The sequence below is a fragment of the Sorex fumeus genome, unplaced genomic scaffold (genome assembly GCF_029834395.1).
Source record: "Sorex fumeus unplaced genomic scaffold, SorFum_2.1 ptg000103l, whole genome shotgun sequence".
Classification (NCBI taxonomy): domain Eukaryota; kingdom Metazoa; phylum Chordata; class Mammalia; order Eulipotyphla; family Soricidae; genus Sorex; species Sorex fumeus.
This window is the reverse complement of record NW_026606160.1, coordinates 2,001,163-2,008,830: the sequence shown is the minus strand read 5'-3', so window position 1 is coordinate 2,008,830 and position 7,668 is coordinate 2,001,163.

The window sequence follows — 7,668 nt, the reverse complement described above, 5'->3', positions numbered from 1 at the left end:
GTCTACCAATGAGGCAAGACAATGTGGCTACTTTTAGGGCACTTTTCTGCCCTCTTCTGAACTGTGAGCCTATTGCCAATAAAGCTCTCTCCTCACCAGGCCCTCCAGTAGTAGTGGAACTGGCTCAGCTGTGTACAAAGTAAACTCCTTCCTTGCTACCCTATTTTTATGGCTTCTAGGAAGACTTCTTTTCAGGCACTTTCAATGCTATTTTCTTTGAATTTATTTGTAATCATGTTCATATTTTATACACTTGACAACAGCTTAAGTAAATTTTACTGAAAATATAACTCAGAAATAGAAATGAAATAAACTGAGACAAAACAATATAAATTATTATTCTGTCAGGTTCAGATATGAAAGAGAAAAGATTTAACATTTATTAAATAGTTCTCTTAGAGCCATTATGAAAATTATTTCTAAAGAAATATGCTTATATAGTAGACATCAGATTTCCAATTCACTTGGAGCAAACAATTACATTTAGGGTTTTTGTTTATTTTTTTTTCCTAAAAAAATTGGTTGGCCAAGCCCTCAGGGTTTACTCCTGACTCTACTCAGGGATCATTCCTGGCGACATTCAGGAGAGCACATGCAGTGACAAAGATCAAACTGGGGTCAGCTGCATTCAAAGAAAAGTGCTCTACCCTCTGTACTATCTTTCCATCCCCAAGAAGTTCTCACATTACTTTTATCCAAGGTCACACAGTCAAATATTGGAATCTAACGTTTTTTGACTCTAGTGCCATGAGGAAAGAGACTTCATGAATGAGCTGTTGCAATATACACTTTTAATACTATTTTTCGATAAATTGGGCCTTTCTTTGGGCTTTAATTGCACTAAGATGGAAATTTGTCTAATCATTCTTAATTTCTATTTAAGCTATTTGACACTCTGATTTTCATGAAAAGAGCCACCGTATGTTTTAGTTCTTATTAAAGTTGTTATGCTGCTAGTCATATGTCACATCACTGAATTGCTTCTCTATCTACTCACCCTTTTCTGGAGTGTGTTTTAGCAGTTTATCATTTGATTATTTCTCTCACCTTTGCTCCAGGGTTCTTTGACACTCAATCTCCTGTTCCTCCACTGGCTACTCTAATCTGTAAACTTCCTCTGGCTTCCTTCTTTGTAACTTTAATTTCTTCTTAGAGTCCTTTCTAAGTCACAAGCCTTTAGGCACTATCAGCCTGCTACAAGCAAGTACTTGCCTATGAGCATAAGAGGACAATTTAGAAAGAGACAATCTCTAATTAGAGAAAAATCTAACGGAAGGACAAGAGCTACTTTTCATTCTCTGGGTCCTAATTAATCTTAACTCAAAATGATGTCCACTCTTCAACCAATGGTTAAGGAGTTTCCTGTGTCCCTCTGGCCTTAATTAACCTTAGTTTCACATATCAAGGTGACACTTATTGAGAAGTGTCTGCGTTAGATGTATCAGTAAAAGGTAATCTGACAGTGACACTGATCCCCAAACACTGACTAGTTCATATGGTAACAGACAAATTGACCCTAGAATTTCACATATCCAGGAAGTTTTAGCCTAGCATTGGTCATTGTTAGCTTTCTGCCCACTGACTTCAGAAAAAAGCATGGGTTTCAAATAAAAAACTTTGTGAAAGCAGCCAAAGGAACTGAAGTGTATAGCAGAGAGAGGCAGAAAAGAGAAATCTGTCTCCTGTCTGTAAAAGCATTCTGGAAATGTCACGAATGCTACATTCTGAGCCTTTATTAATAATAAGATGATTGTGTAAAGCAAGTGGGAAGGAAAAAAAAAAGATTTGTGGACAAGTAGTAAAAGTCTAGTGAAACCAATAAAATGGTCCAGAGTGAGTAGGGAAGGTAGGCCGATTGCTTTGCAGAGTCAGTCTGGGTTCCCTGGCACCACATATGGTTCACTGAGAACTGCCAAGAGTGATCCCTGAGTGCTGAGCCAAAAGTTAACCCTGAATACTGTTTTATGTACCTCCTTCCCAAAACAAACAAACAAACAAGGGAAAGTATAATCAATCCTGCTAAATCCTAATTTTTAATTTCTTCGTTATTTTTAAGGTTTCAGGGCTAAATTCAGAAGTATGTTTATTGTGTTTTTGTTTTCTAGTCACTGTGATTTTAAATACTGTAATGGCTTCATGCATACAATGTTCCAACTACACCCTCCATAGGAGTGTTTCCACCCTTCCCCTTGTCTCTGGTTTCCTCTTCTCATCCCCCCACCCATCAGCCATCGCTCCACCTTGGTAAACTCAGTACTAGTTCAGATCTACAGTTCCATAGTTCTGAGTTCACAGTTCTGCAGAGCAGTGTTGAACAGTGAGGAGATTGTTTTGTGATTGCAATATTTTGGAGTTATTTTTGAAGTGTCGATATGGTCACAAAATGGCTCATTTAATTTTTGGGCCATTTGTAAATGGGTCTGAAAAGAACAGACAGAAAAGAATGGGCTGGAACAACAGTATAGCTGCTATGTGTAGAACAGTACAACAGTAGGGTGCTCACCTTGCATGTGGCTAACCTGGTTCAATTTCTAGCACCTCGTACGGACTCCCAAGAACCATCAAGTGTGATTCCTGGGCATAGAGACTAGAGTAAGCCCTGAACATTGCTGCGTGTGGCCCAGAAGCAAGAAAAGAAAAAGAAAACTATAGTATAATGACTATTAAACATAATCTTATTTAAATAGTCCACTTATAAAGTAATACATTTGTCTGGAAAAATTCAAAACAGCATAAAAACTGCTTAGTCTCAGCATTTCCTTTTGCAACTTCTGAGTGTTGAATCAAAACTGTAAAGGTCTTCCAATTCTTAGGAGCATTTGTATTTTTATAATTTTAGATTTTGACGTATTTGCTTTTGATTTTGAAAGGTGTTCTCTAGAAATAGAACAGGTGTCTGTTTCTTGTATTCTGATGCTCTGTTGATGCCACTCCATTTAATCTCAAGCTGTGAAAAAGTGTGTCCATGAGTGGCTGTGATGTACTCTCCCAATCGCTCTCCACTTCCAGATATTCTCTCATTTTTGTGACTCTTTATTTTGCACATGACACTGAGAATTGGATTCTGTAATCCTGAAAAAGTAAGTTGTGTTTTTATTCTAATAAGAAATTTATACAGTTAACATAGAGTTAACTTTCACAAGATGTGAAATGTCCTTACTCAAGGACATGATATGTTTCTGCATGTGAAATCCATTAAAATGTTTTTTCCAATTTATTTTCCAATATAGTATAGTCTTGTACACCTCCATAGACTTATCTAGGTTACATTGGTTTATAATAGAATAAATGTTTATATGGTTATATATTTAGGTGTACAATATTAACACATGTGTATAGTCAGTATCCTTTACCACTGTTCAGAGGAAGAGAATTTCAGCCCTCCCGCTTCCATCACACTTAGGTAACCATAACTCTATCCACAGGGTCTAAGAATGTATTTTCATTGGACAGTGTTCTGTCGTTTTTTTACTTGATTTGCTTCTTTGCATACAAGCTATTAATGAGACCATCTGGTATTTGTCTCTTCCTTTCTGACTAACTCCACTTAAAATAACAAATTCAGTTTTATCCATGCTGTAGCAAAAAATAAGATGTCATCTGTATCTCACTGTGACTCAATAAAAACAAGTAAGACATCATCTTCTGCTATTATCCATTTGTTTTTGTATTGGAACCTCACCTGACTGTGCTCTGAATTTACTCTTCGATTTATACTCAGGGATCACGCCTTGCAGGGCTCAGGGTGCAATTTGGGGCGACAGGAATTGTACCCAAGTAGGTTGCATGCAAAGCAAGTGGCCTACTTACTCGATATTTTCTCTCCATCCCCTGTTGTTATTAATTTTACAATACTTTCTATGATATATTCAAATTTTCTAATATAATTATTTTCATTCAACTTATATAAATGTTAAATATACCCGTGGGTTTTCTTAGAGTATTATTGCAGCATTTCCTATAGACTTGTTTGTTTTATATTCATTGCTGTCACTTTCTTTCCAGAAGTTTGATGTTTATTTTATTTTCCATTTGAGAAAGATATGTCTTTTTTTTTAATGTAGAGGTACTGCTATTTATTCAGCCACTGATTAGGCTGATTGAGTTGTGCATAAACTCCACCTTACTTTTTTTCCCCATTTTTTATAATTGTATTTATTGAATCACCTTGAGAGCAGTTACAAAGTTTCCAGCTTTAAGTTTCGGTCATACAATGAAACACCCATCCCTTCACCAGTGCCCATTATCCACCACCAAAATCCCCAGTGTATACCCATCCCTCACCCTCACCCTACCTATGGGGCAGATAACCTCCAAATTACTCTCTCTATACTTTGATTACATTCAACATTTCGACACCACATTCACCATTATTATTTGGGATTCTACCCCAACACTCAGATCTGCCGAAAAGGCAACAGTAGACAATTTGTTTTCTATTGCTGGTTATGAATAGCATATGATGTAGCATGGCTGCAGTAGTGGCTGCGTGATTTTGAAATTTCAAAATTTTAACAATTAAATCCAGAGGTATTTCTTACCAAAAGCTGCTGGGTTCCAAGATTTGTTCCTGAGTCTCTGGGATCATGGCCATTAAGCGTCTTGTTCAGGAGCCAGAGAGTCCGTTCGTGGGTGGCAACTTGGGGTCTCGTTGGGATGGGGAGGAAAGGGCCAGCTCTACCACCATCCCATGAGGTCCCATGTGTCTCATCACTGAGGGCCCAAACCTGACTGGCCTCTGGAGGATGGCGGCCACCGGGCCACCAGGGGGAACAGGCCAAGGCACGAAACCTATTTCCACCTGGGGTGGCCCAGCACTGGTAATGTACTGCAGGGACTGGACGCATTTCTGACAAAAGCCTTTGGGTTTCGAGATTTGTTTCTGAGTCTCTGGGATCGTGGCTGTTAAGTAGCTTGATCAGGAGCCAGAGACGGTGGCTTGGGGTCTCATTGGGACAGTGAGGAAAGGGCTGGCTCTACCCCCATCCCGTGAGGCCCCACGTGTCTCGTCACTGTGGGCCCAAACCTGACTGTCCATTGGCCTCTGGAAGATGTGGCCACTGAGCCGCCTAGGGGGAGCAGGCGGAGAGACAATACCCTTTCCCCCCAGGATGGCCCGGCAACAGTAACCTACTGCGCGGTCCGGACACATTTCTGCCAAAAGCTGCTGGTTTTGAGATTTGTTTCTGAGTCTCTGGGATCATGGCCGTTAAATAGCTTAATCAGGAGCCAGAGAGGCCATTCGTGGGCACTGGACACTTGTGGACTCCCGCTTCAGTGTTCAGACGTACTCTCACAGCGGCTCCTCTTCTCAATTACCTTTCCTTGATATTTCCTCTTTCCTGATTGATCATGTCAGCTAGGGAATAATATTTTTCAAAGCTTTTCATGAGATTTCTTATCCCTAAACTTAGGAGTTAAGGAAAAGCAGCATGTACTAATAGAGGAAAATATTCAACTAGAATATGGTAAGCCTTATTTTAGCTTGAGGTTCACATTTGCTGTGTGATTTTAGACAGTGACTTTCTTTTGCTCACAGACAAAGTGCTTTTCCTCATTGATTACATTATATTTTGTACATGATAAACAACTGCAAATATATGTTTATATATGAGTGTTCACTCTCTGTGTTTCTTTTTCCTTTTAATAGTGATTTCTACATGATATCCATGAAAAAAAGTAAATCAGAGACCATATTTTGACAGAAACAGAAAAGGTAGTTTTGGTAGAAAACCTAATATCTACCAGGATGTTTTATCTGTAGCGGTCTCTCCACTTGTATTTATAATTTAGTAGTTTAAATTTAGTGCTATTTAAAAGTCATTATCATGTGTCTTTTAAGTTTTTTTTTTTTTAAGAAAGCAAACAACTCTGTTCTTACTGGGTCAAAAAGGACTTTCCACTCCTCCAGGGTCTAACCATTACAAAGTGATATACCTCAGTCTAAGTGAACTGATCTTTTCTTTCAGATAACTTCAGGAACCCAACCAATTCATTGCCTGAGGCCCATTATAAACTACGGTAGCATGAGATTTCCCCCTTGCACAGGCAGGGTCTGCGCCCCTCTGTCAGCATGAAGCAGCTTCAGAAGATGGACCATCTACCACTTTCCCTTAATGATTTAAGGTGGTGATGATGTAGGCAGGTAGACAGGGAAGGCCTCCTCCCAAGGAAATGGCAAAAGCCAGCCCTGCAGCAGCTTGGGCCTGGCTGGGACTGGAACAGGTATCGCTTAATGGGGGTTTATGTGCAGCAAAGAATGCTGCTTCTATGCTGATCACACAGGGGTGGTTCGTGACTCCATGGCCAAGCTACGGGAAGGCCTTGAACAGTGCTGAAGAGAAAGGGAGGCCAGGGAGGGTTGGTGGAGTCATGGTTCATTCAGTCTCCCTGACTAACCACCCTCCTCTCCACCCTGGCATGCCCTCTGTCAATCCTCCTGATCATGGTGACCACAGGACCCTGTATCCTAAACCGGCTGGTGACCTCTGGTAAAAAGTGCATACATTCTGTCCAACTCCTAGTCCTGAGGCAACAATACCAGGCGTTGCCACCTACTGAGGAGAGTTACTCTTCGGTATAGTAATCATGGAGGAAGATTCCTCAGTATGGAGCAGAGAAAGGGAGGAATGTGAGGAACAAGTCTAGATAGCTTTTTCAGATCCTCTTTACAGGAACCTGCAATGCAAAATAACTTGTTTTTCTGCCCCTGAGCAAGGAACTCTGAAACAGGTGCCCCGAGTTGCAAGTCATGAGAAGCGGGGGGCGGGGGGAAATCAGACCAGATAACCAGATCTCTTTCATAAGACTCATTTCACAAGACCCAGGACTGCCCTAAAAATCAGGGCGTTCCTAAGTACTGACGCAAATGCTGATCTTTAAACTATAGGCTAAGGAGTGATGTATTTTAAATGGATTGATTAGGAAAGTATGTGTTGTTACAAATATACTGACTATGAATTCCGTGGGCTCTGCTGTAATGGCCATTGGAGGCTTATATAAGATCTCCATTGGAGAAGCTCGGGGTCTTGCCCCCTGCTGGACCTGCGCGTCTGCATAGGTGGCTCGACCCTGGCTAGCCAGTCTTACAATAAAACCTGCTTGCTGTTCGCAGTCTCCGGAGTCTCTTTGTCAATAAAGGGAGATTTTGATTCACACCCTAACAACTTATAGAGTTCAAACACTAAATATTAATTCCCCTCTCATAGCTCACAAAACATAATTTTCTCCTAGTTTCCTTCTTCTCATCTTGGAGCTCCTCAATCTTTTGTTCAGCTTCTTTTATTTGACTGTTCAGAGCATCTATTACCTTTTTTTAATTTTACTTATCATGTTTTTCATTTCTGTTATTTCTGTGATAGCTTTTCATTTTGACTCTCATACTTTCTTTCGCTTTGCTGACTACTATGTTTTAGATGCCAGAGCTAGAAACTTATAGCACAGCCTGTAGGGCATTTGCTTTGCAAGCGGCCAATCTGGCCGACCCGAGTTCGATTCCTCTGCCCCTCTCAGAGAGCCCGGCAAGCTACTGAGAGTATCTTAACCAGCACGGCAAAGCCTGGCAAGCTACCCGTGACATATTCAACATGCCAAACACAGTAACAGTTGTCACAATGGAGATGTTACTAGACCTGCTTGAGCAAATTGATGAACAATGGGAGGACAGTG